General features: G+C 46.8%; 1 non-coding gene across 1 annotated transcript; it reads left to right on the top strand.

Annotated features, from left to right (window-relative positions):
- Positions 1-7,842: 7,842 nt before the first annotated feature.
- trnal-uag (transfer RNA leucine (anticodon UAG)) lies at positions 7,843-7,925 on the top strand. The gene has a single exon. It is a non-coding gene; the product is annotated as a tRNA-Leu (tRNA).
- Positions 7,926-20,157: the final 12,232 nt, after the last annotated feature.

Here is a 20,157-nt window from a genome sequence, read left to right as displayed (position 1 = left end):
TTTGTCTCACAATGCTGAGAGACACTGACATAGTTTCTTCTGTAGCAGCGTGGCCTAGTAAAAGCATGATCGTCCCATAAACCAGAATTCAATACTTCAAAACTCTCCTCTGCGCTGTACAACTTATTTGCTGCTCCTATATTTAGATCTCAATCGCTTCACTGTGTATCTTCTTCAGCTTCCTGCTTCACAGAAACACTTGAAACGTGAACAAATCACTAGTGTTTCTACTTTCACCAATCCTTTGCAACTCCCGAGTGGCACAGTTACAAGTGACTGATTGGCTTTCTCGAGCGCTCTCACTCTGGTATGATCTGAATGATAAAGTGCACTGTGTTTGATCTGCAGAATGTCCCCACGCGTGACGGTGCTGTTTGTCCCATCCCCGTGGACTGAGCTGTCTCTATTGGCAGAGTATTCAGCTATTTCCGTCCACTTGCAGGCATTATGTGGGGATGTAAGTGCGGATAAGCTCTGAAGCTTCCTCTCACGGGCACAGCCAGGTGCAAGAGCGCCGCTGGAACTTAGCAATTTTGATTGCGAACTTCCTCCAAATATCATTTATTTGAGAGAGAGAGAAAGGTGCTGAGCTGGTGGGAAAGAGAGAAATGGGCTTCCCTCAGTAAAATTCAAAAAAGTGCATTTTTGTGCTGCCCATTTGATGTTCAGAATCAATCTTCGCAGAACAATCCTGCAGAAAGGAGGATTGTAAAAGCTTTTTTACGTATGTCCAAGGCAAAAAAATGGTTAGGACAAAAATTGGGCCCTTGAACACAGAAACAGGGGAATATATTACTGGGAACAAAGAAATGGCAGAGGAATTAAATGGGTACTTCAGATCAGTGTTCACTGGGGAAGACACAAGCAATCTCCCTGAGGTAACAGTGGCTGAAGGACCTGAACTTAAGGGAATTTATATTTGCCAGGATTTGGTGTTGGAGAGACTGTTAGGTCTGAAGGTTGATAAGTCTCCGGGACCTGATGGCCTGCATCCCAGGGTACTGAAGGAGGTGGCTCGGGAAATCGTGGATGCGCTGGTGATTATTTTCCAGAGTTCAATAGAATCAGGGTCGGTTCCTGAGGATTGGAGGGCGGCTAATGTTGTGCCACTTTTTAAGAAGGGTGGGCGGGAGAAAGCAGGAAATTATAGACCAGTTAGTCTGACCTCAGTGGTGGGAAAGATGCTGGAGTCTATTATAAAGGATGAAATTACGGTACATCTGGATAATAGTAACAGGATAGGACAGAGTCAGCATGGATTTATGAAGGGGAAATCATGCTTGACTAATCTTCTTGAATTTTTTGAGGATGTAACTCGGAAGATGGACAAGGGAGATCCAGTGGATGTAGTGTACCTGGACTTTCAGAAAGCTTTTGATAAAGTCCCACACAAGAGGTTAGTGAGTAAAATTAGGGTGCACGGTATTGGGGGCAAAGTACTAGATTGGATAGAGAATTGGTTGGCTAATAGGAAACAAAGGGTAGTGATTAACGGCTCCATTTCGGAATGGCAGGCAGTGACCAGTGGGGTACCGCAGGGATCCGTGCTGGGACCGCAGCTTTTTACAATATATGTAAATGATATAGAAGATGGTATCAGCAATAACATTAGCAAATTTGCTGATGATACAAAGCTGGGTGGTAGGGTGAAATGTGATGAGGATGTTTGGAGATTACAGGGTGACCTGGACAAGTTAGGTGAGTGGGCAGATGCATGGCAGATGCAGTTTAATGTGGATAAATGTCTGGTTATCCACTTTGGTGGCAAGAACAGGAAGGCAGATTACTACCTCAATGGTATCAAATTAGGTAAAGGGGCTGTTCAGAGAGATCTGGGTGTTCTTGTCCACCAGTCAATGAAGGCAAGTATGCAGGTACAGCAGGTCGTGAAGAAGGCTAATAGCATGCTGGCCTTCATAACAAGAGGAATTGAGTATAGAAGCAAAGAGGTGCTTCTGCAGCTGTACAGGGCCCTGGTGAGACCACACCTGGAGTACTGTGTACAGTTCTGGTCTCCAAATTTGAGGAAAGACATTCTGGCTATTGAGGGAGTGCAGCGTAGGTTCACGAGGTCAATTCCTGGAATGGCAGGATTGCCTTACACGGAAAGACTGAAGCGACTGGGCTTGTATACCCTTGAGTTTAGAAGACTGAGAGGGGATCTGATTGAAACGTATAGGATTATGAAAGGATTGGACACTCTGGCAGGAGGAAACATATTTCCGCTGATGGGTGAGTGCCGAACCAGAGGGCACAACTTCAAAATACGGGGTAGACCATTTAGGACAGAGATGAGGAGAAACTACTTCACCCAGAGAGTGGTGGCTGTGTGGAATGCTCTGCCCCAGAGGGCAGTGGAGGCCCAGTCTCTGGATTCATTTAAGAAAGAATTGGATAGAGCTCTTAAAGATAGTGGAGTCCAGGTTATGGAGATAAGGCTGGAACAGGATACTGATTGGGAATGATCAGCCATGATCATATTGAATGGCGGTGCAGGCTCGAAAGGCTGAATGGCCTACTCCTGCATCTATTGTCTATTGAAAGGCTTTTGTTTCGGAGGCGTCGGTTTCTTTGCTGCAATCGGGCTTCAGTTAACATCTCAGTCCCAACTGTCCCAGATGAAGCGACTCCAAATGAAACCCTCACTCACTGAGAACCAACCCCACAGCCAGGAGCTGCGGGGCAGCAGGCAGTCCAAAGCAGAAGGGAGGATTAAAAACGAGCCATTATTTCTCCCTCAGCCGCTCTATCACAGAGACAGGCAGAGGCGGGTGACGTCATTCCCGTGACCACAGAAGCCGTTCAGCCCATCGAGTCCACGGTAAATCTCTATCGCTTGCTTCTCTCTGAGGTTATTCATCATCAGTGCTGCTTGTCCTAGTAATAGGGAACTGTGTCTGTTTCGAAATGCTGTCTCCAACATACTGATCCACATGTCATTCACGGCTGTTCATTTCACCGGAGGACCCTGCTGTGTGACACAGCCTGGGGAATAACTGCAAGCGGTGATGTGCGAGCAGTCCCAGCTTTGGCATTTCTTGCGCTTCTGTGCCGTCATAGAAGAATCACGTGCTCACCTTCAAACTGGTCAATCCATTTTGGCTGTGAGATCAATTCTCATTTATCAGCATTTACCACATGGACCACAGATTATTGGAACATCAGGCTCTGGAAAAGGACACAGGGCAGCACTGAGGAAAAGAAAATTTGTTAGAAAATACCTTTTTCTGTGGAATTCTACATCATTTATTAAACTTGCTCATACAGCTCTATCTTGTCTACTGTGTGCAGTCCTGCAATTCGCATGATACAACGGATCTGATATCACTGGAAATGATGCAGGAGAGATTTACCAGGATATTGTCTGGGTAGAAAAGATTCAATTAGGAAGAGAAATTGGATAGTCTGGAGGCATTTTTCTGAGAGCAGAAGAGATTGAGAGGAAACATGATTGAGATGTACAAAATAATCAGGAATACGGATTGCGTAGACTGAAATAAACGTTTCTCTTTAATGTTAAGATCGAACGTTGGGGGAGGGGAGGGTGGCATAGATTTAAGGACAGAAGAGGAAAAATTTGAGTGAATGCACAGACAAATGTTTTTAAACAGCGATTGGTTGAAATCTGGAACTCGGTGCATCCAAAGTTTGGAGAGACAGAAATCCTCATAACTTTCAGAAGTATTCAGATGTGAATTTTGTGATGCCAAGACAGACGGGGCTATAGGCCAAGTGATTTAAAAAAGAGTTCGGATAGTTAAGCGAACGTTAATTTCCAGTATTAACAAATAGGCTTCTTTTTGCATAAACTTCCTGGGTAGTACCACCGCTTGTCGCTGCGTGAGATCTGGTTCAATTCGCTTCCAGAACTGGCCCTTGCATTTTGGGCTGGCTCAGTGGGTGGAACTGCGCCTTTCAGCCCCAGAAACCCGCATTAGATTTGTGTTCCTGACTGTGGAAATTGCACACTCTTGTTCTCACTCACCCTTGTGAGTTTCCGTTGGCTGTTCCGATTCCTTCCCACAATGCAAAGGTGTGCAATTCAGGTCAATGGCAAACAAAATCTGAATGTACTCTAAGTGTAAATCAGAGTCAAAAGTCAGAATTGCAGCTCGGGGAAAACAGAATGACCATTTCGGGTCAACAGACCCTTCCTCGGAACTGTTTTTAATTCGCAATGTTAACTCTTATTTCTCTCCACTGATGCTGCCTGACTCGCTGAGCTTTTGGAGCAATTTCTATTTTTGTAGGTGGCTCATAAATGCGGGTTTAGAAAGATAGAGTGGGGGAGTGTGAATCTCTTCCACGGCACAGTGCAGTTTCAACTGACCACACGGTTTCTGTCTGCACTGTGTCTAATTCCATTAACTCTGAATCTGTACATTTTTGTCCTTTTTTTAGTCTTTGGTTTTCACATCTCTCCTGTCATGTGAATTGCAGAACAGGTCAATAGATTTTTCAGGCAGAAACCACCACCAAACCGTTACCACCTGACGCCTGGAAGATGGACGCCTCATATTCTGCCTTGGGACCCTGCGGGATAAATGTGGATTTCAACGTCTTCCTCATTTCCCCTACCCCCACGTTATCAGTCTGAAGCATCCAACTCAGCACCACCCTCCGGACCCATTCATCTCTCCCACTCTAACTTATCACCTTATCCCCCGCCTCCATCCACCATTCGCTTTCCCAGTTCCTTTGCACCCAACTCTGACCCCCCCCCCCAATTTATCTCTCAGCCCCCGCCCACAAGACTCATTCCTGAGGAAAGACTATGCCAGAAATGTCGATTCTCCCGCTCCTCGGATGCTGCCTGACCTGCTGTACTTTTCCAGCACGACACTATCGCCATGGCGAAGATAGACGAGCTCAGCTCAGGCTCTTCATCTGAGAGCGGAGAAGGCTGAGTGAGGAAGTGATTAAGGTGCACATTAAGGGGATTGGTGTGTGTGATAGGAATAAACTTCTTTTGGGAAGAGTTAACAACCAGGGATCTCCTTTAAACGCAAGGGAAAGGATGTTCAGAGGAGAAATAGCAAGAACGTTTTCACTCTGAGAGTGTTGTTTATTTGGAATTCACTGTTTGAACGTGTGGTAAAGCTATGAGTCATCAGGAGTGTTTAGCCGAATATTTGAGAAGCTAGCGCACACATGGATAAGGACCAGGTACTGGAAAGTGGGGTGAAATTTAACGGATATCTGATGAAAGAACCGAACACTGTACAGAAAATACAGAGCATGAACGCATGGGAAGAATAAAGGCACGGAAACTACTGGCGATTTGTTACAAGGGGTCTGCGGAATGCTACACTCGTCAAGAGGTCACTGGGGCAGGATGGGGCCCATGTGGCAGCATGGGATATGAATCGTGGAATGCTGCTAGACCAATTAGCAGAGTCAGAGTCAGAGTGTGCTGAAAGTTTACAATGGCTGGCTGAGATAATAACAATTAGTAAAGTCCGCTTCGCCTACTAAATATCATCATGGCAGTTTGGGAAACGTCGTGACAGTACATACTTAGGACACGACTTTAAATAATTATTTGATTGTAGAGTCAGCCTGCTTGAGACACTTGGAGCAGGATATGACATTAAACATCTAATTAGTAGTTCGTAGAGTCAGCTTGGGACAGGAAAACATTGTGATAGATGGGGTAGTTAAATATCTAATCATGACAGGTTAGTCTGGGATGGAAGTTCATTGAGCACAGGTAGCAGTAGAATACTTATTAGTTACAGTAGAATAATATAAAGTAGAATTAGGAAAAAAACATAGTGGCAGAAGCAGAAAAATAATGGGAATTAGCACCATTGGTTTATTGTATAGCTGGAATGAGGTAATTCTGACTAACACAGTTGGCATTCTGATAAGGTAACAAGACATGATTAAAGAAAAAGTATAAAGTGATGGAGTTTAATTCAGATACATGTGAGTCGCTGAATTTTGGGAAAGCAAATCTTAGCAGGACTTATACACTTAATGGTAAGACCCTGGGGAGTGTTGCTGAAAAAAGAGACGTTGGAGTGGAGGTTCATAGTTCCTTGAAAGTGGAGTCGCAGGTAGATAGGATAGTGAAGAAGGTGTTTGGTATGATTTCCTTTTTTGGTCAGAATGTTGAGTACAGGAGTTGGGAGGTCATGTTGCGGCTGTGCAGGCCATTGGTTAGGCCACTGTTGCAATATTGCGTGCAATTCTAGTGTCCTTCCGATCGGAAAGATGTTGTGAAATGGTTCAGAAAGATTTACAAGGATGTGTCCAGGCTTGGAGGATTTGAGCCAGAAGGAGAAGCTGAACAGGCTGGGGCTGTTTTCCCTGGATCTTCGGAAGTTGAGGGGTGACGTTATAGAGGTTTACAAAATTATGAGGGGCATGGAAAGGATAAATCGACAAAATATTTTCCCTGGGGTCGGGGAGTCCAGAACTAGAGAGCATAGGTTTAGTGTAAGAGGGGGAAGATATGAAAGAGATCTTAGGGGCAGCTTTTTCACATGGCGGGGGGGGGGGGGGGGGGGGGTTCGTGAATGGATTGAGCTGACAGAGGATGTGGTGGAGGCTCGTACAATTACAACATTTGAGAGGCATGTGTATAGGAAGGGTTTGGAGGGATATGGGCCGGGTGATTGCAGGTGGGACTAGATTGGGTTGGGATATCTGGTCGGCATGGACAAGTTGGACAGCAGTGTCTGTTTCGATGCTGCACATCTCAATGACTCTATGACACTATGACTCTATGCCATGGACCCTGAGATTCTGGCGAGTCAAAAATTTGTTTTCTGAATGTCACTGTTTTTGTTTGGAAATAAAAGATCTACTCCTTGAAAAACTCTGCATCTCCTGGTGATAGTCGACGTTTTCTCTACGACAACCACAACTTTGGGTGCAGTAAAATTGTGGCGAGTGCAGCTCTGTGGCGCAATGAAAAGCGTGTTAGATTTCTACAAATTTGGTAACTTTGCTATTCAATGTTTGTGGGTTTGAACCGTACTGGAATTGGAGTTTAGTTCAGTTTTCAGCTGAATCATTGAGTGTTGTGCTGATTCATCACCAATTCCTGTCGTCTGGAGTTCTCGTCCCTGCTACTGACCAGAGGAAATTCATTACCTTCTTGGTTGTGAGTTTTTACGGAATCATATCATTTGAAACATGATCAGATCAGAATCAGATGCTCATCCGCAAAACCTGCAAATTTCGTGCAGAAACCCACTATGCAACGTGTTCTTGGATGTTGATCAATGCAATATGTTTCATGTTATCTGTATGAACAGAAATTTTCGATTGCTTAAATGTCTTTATCCCGTTGTAATATAGGTTGTTGTGGGTGATCTGGGCAAAGACATTGACGTGTTTGGTCAGCCATGATCATATTAAACGACGGATAGACAGTGAGAAAATTAATCCCACGTTCTTGGTCTCACTTTTCTCACAAACCAGTTAGTCAGCGAACTGAGCTAACCGACTTCCATTCAATGCAGAGCTAAACCAAACAGATCAGTGCATTTGCATTATATAATATTTCATGTAGAATGAGCGGCTGCACCTTCCAACTCCATTAGCTCTTCTTACACTGAACATTTTCAATTGCAGGTGTTATGCAATTTCTTTCCTGTGAATGTTAACCACTTCCAGAGTGTTTCCCTTTTGCCTCGCCATCCAGGCAGCCCAGAATCACAGTCGTTGTTTAATTCACTGTTTGGTTATTGATATTGTGGATGGGCACACCCCAGCAGCTGTGCGAGTCGGAGAGGGATCATGGAACCCTTTTCACGTGAGTTTGCATCTGTTGTTATGCAGGAGCACAATTGGAAGTGCAAGAAAATGGGCAGCGCTAATGGCTGGGTGGCTGGTAGTGTGGCCGAGCGGTCTAAGGCGCTGGATTTAGGCTCTAGTCTCTGACAGAGGCGTGGGGTCGAATCCCACCGCTGCCATTTCTGCTGATCCACTCCAACGGCGCAGCTGGTTGAAATGCTGTTTCGACCCCTGCTGCGTTTCTGTTTAAAACAGAAGCGAAATGGGTTAGCTTTCTGGGAAAGTGCCGAATTTGGCGAAGTGTCTGTGCTGTCATGATCGTGTTCGCCTCCCGCAGCTCTACTGTTGCTTTACGTTCCAGGCAAGTTGAGTTTTAACTGGAACCGAATGGAGACTGTTATTTCATCGCTGTTGTGAAACAAAGTACTACGGTGACTCGACTCGTCGTTATTTGGTTTTCTGGCCAATGAAAAAATCGTTCCAATGAATTTCGATGTCATATGTTATTGAATTTCTCCCATTTCCTTCATCTCCGTCCTGGAGACATCGGAAGGGAAAGGTAATCTAGCCGAGACTGTGATTGGTGAAATTCACTTTTTATGGCCCATACTTATTATGTTCTTTCTTTCTCTCTTTTCAGCATTGTCCGGGAAGTGGTGGTGCACTCAGGCTCCAGTATGTTTGAAAGAGTAGTTTGGAATTGCCCTGTTGTTAGTTGTGAGATTACTTTATGGCTCATGCCCCCGGACTGTCTCACATTTAGCATTCATGCTCGCTGTGTCTGGAAATACATTTGGTTTGCCAGTTTTGTTTGTGTTCCGTGTTAAATGCTTTCCGTTTTGCGATTCTCTCAATAAATTACGAGTTAACAGGGTTTCTGAGGTAACTTCCAGCTGCAAAAATCCTCAACTGAGAATCTGGGAAAATTTCCCAGAGTATGGTCAGTCGGAGCAAAAGTAAGGAAGTCGTTCGTTTCTGCAGCGTTTCACAATGCTACCGTTCCCGTGAGCAGTCGAACAGGCTATATGATTGTTCCACAGACTGCGACGGTAATCTCCGCTAAAAAGTGATCCTTTAATGCCGGTGTAAGCAACACAACGTTATTAGGGCACACCGCGTGGAAACAGATACTTCGGTGTATCTCGTCCATGCTCAGCACATCGCCAAAATTAAACAAGTCCCATTAAACAACGAGCGATTGGAAACAGAAAGGTGAAAAGTCGAATGGCTTCAACTTTCAGTGCTGGATGCCACTGAGCCGGGACGGCTGAGGCTGGTTTCTGTAGTGTAGTGGTCGTCACGTTCGCCTTACGCGCGAAAGGTCCCCAGCCCGAAACTGGGCAGAAGCTGCTTTGTTCTTCAACCTCATCCTTTTACATGGACAAGAACGGAGCTTTCTTGCTTGCTTTCCCATCTGCAAACCTGCCTTCGAGTTTGCTTGAACAAATCTGCTCTCGTAGTGAAATGTAATGCAACTCCATTTAATTACTGTGCAAAGCATTGTCAAGTTTTTCTCCAACCTGCTTCTGATCATATGCCATTCTGTTTAAGAGTGTAGTTCCCGCCTTCTGATCCTTCCATGAAAAGCAGCACCGCATTTGCATTCCTTGCGCAGGTTTGCCCGGTTCAAAGACAGGGAAGAAGCTGATGCGCTGGTATCACAGCGCACCACGGATTCCTGAACTAGTCTGTCTGTCAAATGTACCCCCAAAGTCGTCTCTGAAAGACCTCATTTGGAAGCTGCCTGTCGTTATTCAACGTGCGAGAATTGGCACGAGAGGTCCTGAATCATGTTTTGGAGCAGTTCGCACGGAAGTAGCTCATTCAATCAGCAACAGCAATGAAAGAAATTACACTCTCAGAGGAACCTCTGGACCTGTGCTTTCACAGCTTCGCTAGTATTAAGGTGCGCCCCGAGATCTAAGCCACGTTGGAAGTGAGATGGAGGAATCGACAGAGAGGCTACAGAATGACATCGCATCCATTTGGATTTCTTTAAATCACTGACGAGCAGGAAAATGTAAACGGGGAGGGCGAGTGGGAAGTGAGGCAGTTGCAGCTCTGGTGAAATTCCTTCTTTGTGATTCACTCAGCAACCAGAGACGTGAAGGTGACTCAGGTGTGAGAGCTCTTATCCGATAAAGTGGCCAAGAGCACTGGGAAATCAGAAGCTTGGGAAGGTTACAAAAAACAGAGGATAACAAAGAGAGAAATAAGGGAGGAGAGGATCAAAGATGAAGGGAGGCTCGCTGGTAACATTAGAAATGATAGTAAAATTTTCTTTCAATACATAAGAAACAAATGACAAGCAAAAGTAGACCTTGGTCCACTTCAAACTGATGCTGAAAGTCTATTAATGGGAGTTAAGGAAATAGATGGAGAACTTAATAAATACGTTGCGTTAGTCTTCACAGTGGAAGACATGAGTAATATCCCAACAATTAAAGGGAGTCAGGGGGCTGAGTTGAGTAAAGTTGTCATTACAAAAGAGAAAGTGCTAGAAAAGCTAAAAGTTCTTAAAATTGTTAAATCTGGCCCTGATGGGCTACATCCTAGAGTTCTGAGGGAGATGATTGAGGAAATAGCAGAAGCGTTGGTTGAGATCTTTCAAAAGTCACTCTAGTCAGGGAAAGTCCCGGATGATTGGAAGATCGCTGCTGTAACCCCCTTGTTCAAGAAAGTATCAAGACAAAAGATGGAAAATTATAGGCCAATTAGCCTAACCTCGGTTGTTGGTAAAATTTTAGAATCCATCATTAAGAATCAGATTTCTAAATTCTTGGAAGAGCAGGGTCGGATTAGAACAAGTCAACATGGATTTAGTAAGGGGAGGTCATGCCTGACAAACCGTTGGAATTCTTTGAAGAGGTGACAAATAGGTTAGACCAGGGAAACCCAGTGGATGTGGTCTATCTAGACTTCCAAAAGGCCTTTGATAAGGTGCCACCTGGGAGGCTGCTGAGTAAGGTGAGGGCCCATGGTGTTCGAGGTGAGCTATTGGTATGGATTGAGGATTGGCTGTCTGACAGTAGGCAGAGAGTTGGGATAAAAAGTTTTTTTTTTGGAATGGCAGCCGGTGACAAGCAGTGTCCCACAGGGTTCATTGTTGGGGCTGCAGCTGTTTACATTATATATTATTGATCTGGATGAAGTGACTGGGGGCATTCTAGCGAAGTTTGCCGATGAGATGAAGTTAGGTGGACAGGCAGGTAGTACTGAGGAAGTGGAGAGGCTGCAGAAGGATCTAGACAGTTTGGGAGAGTGGTCCAGGAAATGGCTGATGGAATTCAATGTGAGCAAATGTGAGGTCTTGCACTTTGGAAAAAAGAACACAGGCATAGACTACTTTCTAAACGGTGAGAAAATTCATAAAGCCAAAGTACAAAGGAATCTGGGAGTGCTAGTCGAGGATTCTCTAAAGGCAAACTTGCAGGTTCAGTCCGTGATTAAAAAAGCGAATGCAATGTTGTCATTTACCTCAAGAGGGTTGGAATATAAAAGCACTGTTGTGCTACTGACACTTTATAGAGCTCTGGTTAGGCCCCATTTGGCGTACTGTGTCCAGGTTTGGTCCCCACACCTCAGGAAGGACATACTGGCACTGGAGCGTGTCCAGTGGAGATTCACACGGGTGATCCCTGGAATGGTAGGTCTAACATATGAGGAACAGCTGAGGATACTGGGATTGTATTCATTGGAGTTTAGAAGATTAAGGGGAGATCTAATGGAAACTTACAAGATAATACATGGCTTGGAAAGGGTGGACGTTGGGATATTGTTTCTGTTAGGTGAGGAGACTAGGACCCATGGACACAGCCTTAAAATTAGAGGGGGTAAATTCAGAACAGAAATGTGGAGACATTTCTTCAGAAAGAGAGTGGTGGTTCTGTGGAATTCATTGCCGTGTTGTGCAGTGGAGGCTGGGACGCTAAATGTCTTCAAGGCAGAGATTGATAAATTCTTGATGTCACAAGGAATTAAGGGCTTCAGGGACAATGTGGGCAAGTGGAGTTGAAATGCCCATCAGCCATGATTGAATGGCGGAGTGGACTCGATGGGCCGAATGGCCTTACTCCCACTTCTATGTCTTATGGTATTATGGTCTTAAAAAGCACTCAAGTGCAGTTAGCACCTCTTTCAGAGTGGGGGTGGGGTGAGGCAATGACCTTTTGACTTCTGTTACTATGTTCAGAAACTGCCTTTTAGTTTGAGGTGAACAGAAATTGCATTTCTAATAAGCACCATGGAATTTAGCAAACTTTATTGAGTCGCTTCTCGTCGATTCCCACACAGGTTTCCAACTCAGTTGGTATCCATGTGGTTCATGTCCAGGTGTGAACATCTCAGCAGAAAATTGCACGGTTAAGGCAAAAAGGCAAGGAAAGTGGCATCTCGAATTGGCTCCGAGGTCAGAGCATCCTCGCAATGTGATCTGTCGTTCTCGGATTGTAATGCTACCTCCGGTTTTAGGGTGGAGAACATTCTTTGGGACTCTTATTCTGCAAGACAGACACAGTGACTGAAACTATGCTGCACGGTATGATTTGGAACATGGCCTGCTCAGCTTTGTGCATTTTCCCTGTAATCCGGTGTGTTTCATGTTCCGTGTAAACGTGAAAGTTGTTCTGTTTCGAGCAATGGGTGAAATCATTTAGCAATGCAAGAATCGAAATTGCAATAATGTCACGCAGCTCTTGGTTTCTTTCTTGAATCAGAATCCAATTTCCATTCTCTCATACAGACATTAAATTTGTGGCTCAAACGAGTCTCAGAAGGTAGGATCAGCGTCCCATTGGTTTTTGTGTGGATTGAAGGGTTATCATTATCTGCTGCAAAATGGATATTGTAGCTGGGCAGATCCCAGTAGCAGTGCGAGCAGGGCAGGGATCGTGGAACACTTTCCCAGTGACTTTGCTTTTGTTGTTTTGCAGGAGCATCATTGAAAGTGTAAGAAAATGTGCGACTGCAGTGGCTGGTCTTCTGGCCGAGTGGTCGGAGGCGCTGCATTGTGGCTCGAATCTCTAATGAGGCGTGTGTTTGAATCCCACCATTTGTGGGCGTTGCTGGTTTTACTGCAGCATGTTAATGTTCAGTGTTTTAATTCCAACACGACCAGCTTACTTTGCTTATTGGACATGTATCTCTGATTTGGGAGAATGCACCCTCTCCAATGTGCCAGTGTCCATGCTGTAGTGATCACATTCGCCACCCACACGAAAAGCCCGGACCTCAAGCGGCTCCACTGCTGCATCATGTTCCGGCCAAGTTGTGTTGTTCACTGTTTCCACTGAAACCGAACGGAGATTGGGATTTCATCGCTGGTGTGAAACAAAATCCCGCAGTGACTTTTCTTCTCATTATTTGGTGTTCCGGCGGATGGGAAAATAATTCCGGTCAGTTGTGATGTCATATGGTCTTACATTTCTCTCATTTCCTTCACTTCTGTCCTTAGACGTGGGCTGCAGGCACTGCCGCATTTTTGGATCGGATGAGCAAACTAATCTAATCGAGACTGTGTTTGGGAATATTCACTTTTCATGGCCCAATCATATTCGGTTCTTTGTTTTCCCTCATTTCGGAGTTTTTCGGGAGGTGACGGTACACTAAGTTTCCAATATATGTTGGGAGCATAATTTGGAATTGCTCTGCTGAAGGATCTGGGAGCTGTTTCTGGCTGATTGCCCTCGGACTGTCCCCAGAACAGCATTCATGCTTCGAAATCTCTGAAAATGCATTTTAAACAAAATCCCATTCCCCAGCATTCGGCCCCTATCCCACTAAACCCTTCCTATCCAGAAACTCATCCGGTTGCCTTTGAAATATTCTGAGTGTACTAGCCTCCTCCACTTCCTCTGGTGGCTGATTCCATACACGCACAGCCTTCTGTGTAGGAAAGATGCCTCTAGTCCCTTTTATATTTTACCCGTCTCACCTTAAACCTATGCTCTCCAGTTTTCAACTCGCCCCACATTGAGGAAAACAAAAACTTAAGTATTCCGTTGACAAACCTTCCTTCAGGTCATGCCGACAATGAAACGAAAGCTGTCCCAGCATTTTCTGACTCGCCCTACATTCCAAACTGTGCACCCGACAATTATACTTTGTGAGCAATTTCATGTGATTTTCTTAATTTTTCAATGATGCCAGTTAGGCTGGAGAGCAACCAGATCCTGGAAACAGAAAGGTGAAGCGTTGAACGGCTGGAAATTTTAGCGCTGGACGACTCTGACGCAAAATCACCCCGTGTCAAAATCCGGCAAGAATAGCCTTATTCCCGATGGCAGCCTTTCAGACTGACGTGAGCAGAGCTTTCTAACTTGCTGTTAACATCAGCAAACCTAGCTTTGAATGTGCTCGCTCATACATGCTCAAGTGGTGAAAAGGAATGTAATCCCGTTTCATTACTGTGTGAAACATTGTTACGGTTTTCTCCAACCTGGTTCTGAATATGCACAGATATGTACAGCATTGATGGCCATTCTGTTTCAGAATGGAGTTACCGTACTCTGATCGCTCCACTAAAGGCAGTACTACATTTGCTTTTCTTGGGCAGGTGACCCAGTTCAAAGCCAATGAGCAAAGGTTCCCAACAAAAATCCTCAACTGACGACCTGGACATGTTTCATGGGGAATGGTCAGTGGAGGCAACATTATGGAAGCCCTCGGTTTTGCAGTGTTTCAAAACACTAAATTGAAGCGCGATTGAATTTTAATATTCTGAGGCATAATTTAAATTGATTGGCAAAATAGGAATTGTTTTCTAATTTGCAACCAACTCAGGTTTGTTTCACAGCCAAATGTTACATCTTTCCAATTTTCCAGTACACACTGAGACTGCTAGCTGGTCATCACAGGTATTTGTCACGTCTCAGTTCTGAACAGCATTCACTCTCTTTTAAAGGTGGAGGGCAGGCCTTCAACTTCATAACACTGTCCTTATTACAAAATTCTGCAGCTTTGAATTTTGGGGGCAGGGGTTTGGTTGCAGCCATTACCTCATTAAATGTCAAGATTTTCACACGGGAAGCGCCATCATGAGGGGAGTTTCTGTGAGCTGTGTCCCAGGGCTGTGCAGGGAGCTGCAGTGGCCACTTTCTGTTGACAGCAGGGGTCTGGATAGAGCAGGGTTTGTACCTGTCTTACTCCATGTGGAGCCAGGGAACACAGAATCATCAATGGTTTGGGCTGCAATTCAATCTTGCCATGGATTTTCCGGTTTTAATGGAGGTAGGGTAGTATTCCCATAGTCTGATCTGGAACAACCAAAGCTCCATATCTGGATGGTCTCAAACTACCAACCGTTACCTTTCAGCCCACTGCTGACCATTTGAGCCACACAGCCTGTCAACAACCAGGAATGCCGATTTCCCTACACCAGGAAGGTTAGCGGGGATCTGAAGGGTGGTGGAACAACTGGAGCTCTCACTGTTTTCAGAGTCTGTCGTCAATTTTCCTGCTTTCATTACCAAGAGTGTCAGAGAGCTTGAGGGGTCTGCAAACAGGAAAAGGAACCATCACAAATTGGAAGATACCCAGACCCTTCTATGTGACTGCCTGAGTGACATCACTATGGCTCTGGTACTGGGATAATTCAAGCCCACGGCTTGACAGAATCTAAAAATTAAATACAGAACTTCAGGCTGTTCAGTCCAAATGTATACAATTAAGATACAGTGGGTATTGAATCCCTTCTATATAACCACTTCATCAAATCCTCCCTGTCAATCTATCCAAAATCTTAATTTTTGTATCTCATCGTCCATTTCGCCAGCTAATGTGAACATCTTGTTTTCATCTTCCTTATCTACATCAATTATAAGCCAATACGCTCTGTCGCATCTCGCTTCAACTGCAATTGCTACATCGCATCATAAATCATTCCTGAAACTTTCTGGGAAATGAATGAGTCTATCCCCTCTCAGGACCCTCCCATCCTGCACAATACGTGATTATCTCTGTTGTGAGTGTACTGATAACCCTCGGCCAGGAGGAGGGATAATGTGAGTTTCTGAAATAAAAGAGAGGTTGCAGGAGGAATCCAATAGGACTGGCAAGCTTTGGGAGAGAAAAATAATGTTCATGTTTAGAGATAATTTCTTATTTTATTTTGATTATTCTTTTCTCTCTGCCCTAATAGTGATGGATTTTGGAAGCTTCTTTCTCTGAGGATTGCAAGGAAGGATATACACACAAAAGTATCAAACAAAGGGAATTATTTGTCTGTCTGATTTCTCACCTGGACTGACACTTCCTTTATTAAACTTCTTTGACTATTTGAAGAAGATTCACAGACAGGAAACTCCAAACAAACATCTAATCAAAATCTGACATGATCAATCAGTTCATCAGAAACTGAAAACAATTGGCATTTGAGTGTTGCATCCTCAGTCATTACCAATCACTGCATATAATTTCTCCATTGTATCCTCGCTGACGATCTGTAAAAAAGTCTTAGGTGATTGTTGGTGTGTCCCATACCTGGGGAGAGGTGTGTTCCAGATAGAGGAAGCTGGGAGCTGACAGGATGAACAGGGTTGGGGAGGAGATGGGGTTGAGTGACAGACCCTGGGAGTATTTGAACCTAGCTCAGTCAGCCATTATACTCACACCATGTGGGCTGACTGGGGGAGTATTGACCTGTTACTGTCTCTGTCTGTCTGTGACAGAGTATGGGCTGGGGGTCATTTGTTCCTTTTCTGACTTTTCTATCTATCTCTCTGTCTCCCTCTCGCTCTCGCTCTCTCTTCTCTCTCCTCTCTCTCTCCCTCTGTCGTTTTCTCTCTCACACTCTCATTCTCCTGCTCTCTCTTCACCTCTTCTTCACCTCTCTTCTCCCCCTCCCCTTTTCTCCCTCTCTCTCCTCCCCCTCACTCTTCTCTGTCCCATTTCTCTTCTCTCTCCGATCTCTCTCTCCCCTCACTCTTCTCTCGCCCCTCTCTCGTCTCTCTCCCCCCACTCTCTCTTCATCTCTCTCTCTCATTAGGGTCGCACTGTGGCTCAGTGGTTGCCACTGTTGCCTCACAGTGCCAGGGACCCTGTTCAAATCCTGCCCCAGGCGACTGTCTGTGTGGAGTGTGCACATTCTCCCCAGTGTTTGCGTGGGTTTCCTCACCCGGTCCAATGATGTGCAGGTCAGGGTGGACTGGTCATCGGGGAGTTGCCCATAGGGTTAGGTGAACTGTTCAGATGGAGAAAGGTCTGGGTGGGTTACTCTCCTACCCATCTTCCCACCCCTCTCTTTCCCCCAGTCTCTTACTCCCCTCTCCTCTGCCAGCCTGCCCTCACCCTTCTTCCCGATTCTCTCCTCACTTTCACCGTTCTACCCATCTGCCATTCTGCCTTTCACCTAATCTCCCCTTCTCTCACCTCCAACCGCTCTGTCCTCCCGAACTCTCCTCGCCACCTCCTTCTGCTCCCACCCCCTCCTGCTGTCTACTCCCTCTCTCCACGCCACCACCTCCTCCCCCAAACCTCTTCTCTCCCCACTAACATCCACCTCTGCTCTCCTCCTCCTCGCCCCCACACCTCACCCACTCTCCTCCTCCCCCTCTCTGACACTCTCCTTTCCCCCTGCTGCTCTCTACCTCATCCTCCCACTCTCACTCTTCCACCTCTCTCTTCCACCCCCTCTCTCCTCCCCCTCTCTTCTTCCCCACTCCATCCTCCCCCTCTCTCCTCCCACTCCCTCCCTGCCCCTCTCTCTCTTCCCCTCTCTCTCTTCCCCTCTCTCTCCTCCCTTCTCTCTCCTCCCCTCTCCGTCCTCCCCCTAACCTCCCCTCTCTCTCCTCCCTCTCTCTGTCCCCACTCTCTCTCCTCCCCTCTCTCTCCTCCCCTTCTCTCCTCACACACCCTCCCCTCAAATCTCTCTCCTCCCCGCTCCATCCTCCCCTAACCTCCCCTCTCTTTCCTCACTCTGTCCTTCCTCTCCCTCACTCCACCCACTCTCTCTCCTCCCCCTCTCTCTCCTCCCCCTCTCTCTCCTTCCCTCTCTCCCACTCTCTCTCCACCCCATCTCTCTCATCCCCCTCTCTCCTCCCCCACACTCTCCTCCCCTCAGTCTCTTCCCCCTCTCTCTGTCTCTTCCCAGCTCTCTCTCCTATCCCTCTCTCTCCTCCCCTCACCTATTTCCTCTTCCCCTCTGCTCTCTCCTCTCCTCTCTTCTCCCCCTTCCCTCTCTCATCATCCCCTCTCCCCTTCCTTCTCCCTCTTCCCTCTCTTCTCTCTCCTCTCCTCTCCTATCACGCCTCACCACTCTCTCCTCTCCCTTCTCCCCCAGCCCCTCTCATCTCTCTCCTCTCCTCTCTCTCTTCTCCCCTCTCTCCTCATCCCCTATCCCCTCTCCTCCTCCCTCTCTACTCTTTCTTCTCTCCTCTTGCCTCTTCCCTCTCTCCTCTCCCCTCTCCTCTCACTCCTCACACACTCCTCACCACTGTCTGTTCTCCCCTCTCTGCTCTCTGCTCCCTCCTCTCTCCTCTCTTCTCTCCCCTCTCACATTTCCACTCAGCTCTCTTTCTCTCCTCTCCCGCTCACCTCTCCACTCTCTCCTCTCCCCTCTACCTCTCCTCTCACTCGTCACTACTCACTCCTCTCACTCCTCACCACTGTCTCCTCTCCCCTCTCCCCTCTCCCCTCTGCCCTCTCTCCTCTCCTCTCTCCCTGCTCTCCTCTCCACTCTCTCCTCTCTACTCTCTCCTCTCCACTCTCCCCCTCCCCTCTTCCCTCTCTCGTCTGTCCTCCCCCATATCTCTCTCATCTCCCCTCTCACCTCTCCCCTCTCCTCTCCTTTCTCCTCTCTCCCCTCTCCCTCTCTCCTCATCCCCTCTCCTCACCCCTTCTCATCTTCCACCCTCTCCTTTCTTCACCTCCCCTCCTCTCCTCTTCCCTTCCCCGCCCTCTCCTCCCCTCTTCTCCACACTCACTTCTTCCCCTCTCCCGTCCCCTTCTTCTTCATCCCTTCTCCTGAAATCCTTCCCTACCCCCTATGTTCTCCCCTCATATCCTCTAACCCCACCTGTCCTCCCCTCTACTCTCCCATCTCTTCTGCCCCCTCCTCCCTGGCTCTCCTCCCTGTCTCTGCTCCCCTTCCCTCCTCACCTTCCCCCCTCCTTCCCCCACTTCCTCCTCTCCTCCCCACTCTCTCCTCCCCTTCACCTCACACCATCCTCCCCCGTCCTCCCCCTCCTCCTCATATTCACTGCTCTTCTCCCCAACCCTCCACACATCCTCCACCCCATGTCCCTCTCTCCTCCACCTCTCACCCCCTTCTCCAACCCCCTCTCCTACTCCACCCCAAACTCTCCCTCGTCTCACACCCCAAACTTCCCCTACATCTTCACCTCCTCCCCTCCCTCCTCCCCCTCCTTCCCCCTCTCTCCTACACCCCCTCCTCCCTTCTGCTCCCCATCACTCTTCCCCCCACTTCATTCACTGTCTCCTCCCCCTCCTCCACCTTCCACTTGCTCCTCACCTCTACTCCTCTCCTTCATTCCTCTCCCTCTCTCCTATAACCCCCCTCTCCTACACCCTCCACCCCTCTACTCCCCCTCATGCCATTCACCCCTCGCTCCTCACCCCATGTCCTCATTTTCCCTCTCCTACCCAACTCCTCCTATTCTCTTCTCCCATCTCTCCTCCTACACTCACCCACCGTTCCCAGCTCTCTCCTACCCCCTCTCTCCTAAAGCCCTCACTCCACCCTTTCTTTCTTCTGTGCTGCCTCTTTCCCCAATCCCCTTATCCCCGCACCTCCCCCTCCTCCAACCTCTCTTCTCCCCCTCTCTCCTCCCCTCTCCCTCCCCCTCCCCTCCCCACTCTCCCTCCCCATCTCTCACACTGAAAGATGAGGCATACAAAGTGATCAAAAACAGCATGAAACTCGAAGATTGGGAAAACATTAAAGGTCAAAAGAAAGCCACAAAAAGAGCGATAAAGAACCGTAAGAAAGAACAGGAGAGAAAAGATGCATCACAGAATTTAAAGACAGATAGCAGAAGTTTCTATGAAAACTTTAAATGAAAATGAGTGGCGAAGGTAAATGTTGGTCCTTCAGAGGATGAGAAGGGGCATTGAGTTATGGGATGTGATGAAACGGCTAAGGCACTGAACAGGTATCTTGTATCGGTCTTCACAGTGGAGGGCACTAATAACACGCCAGTGATTGACAAAGAGATGGAGTTGGTGAGGACCTGGAAACAAACATTATTACGGAACGCTAGTGTTGGGCAAGCTCATGGAGCTAAGGATAGACAAGTCTCCTGGTCCTGGTGTAATGCATCCCAAATGCTAAAAGAGACAGCTGGGGATAGAACAGCTGCACTGACAGTAATTTTCCAAATCTGCTGGACTCTGGGGCAGTTTGAGCAGATTGGTATACAGTGGCGCTGCTGTTTAAAAAGGCAGGTAGACAAAAGA

The sequence above is a fragment of the Chiloscyllium punctatum genome, chromosome 41 (genome assembly GCF_047496795.1).
Source record: "Chiloscyllium punctatum isolate Juve2018m chromosome 41, sChiPun1.3, whole genome shotgun sequence".
NCBI classification, from domain to species: Eukaryota; Metazoa; Chordata; class Chondrichthyes; order Orectolobiformes; family Hemiscylliidae; genus Chiloscyllium; species Chiloscyllium punctatum.
This window is presented reverse-complemented; position numbering and strand designations above follow the sequence as displayed.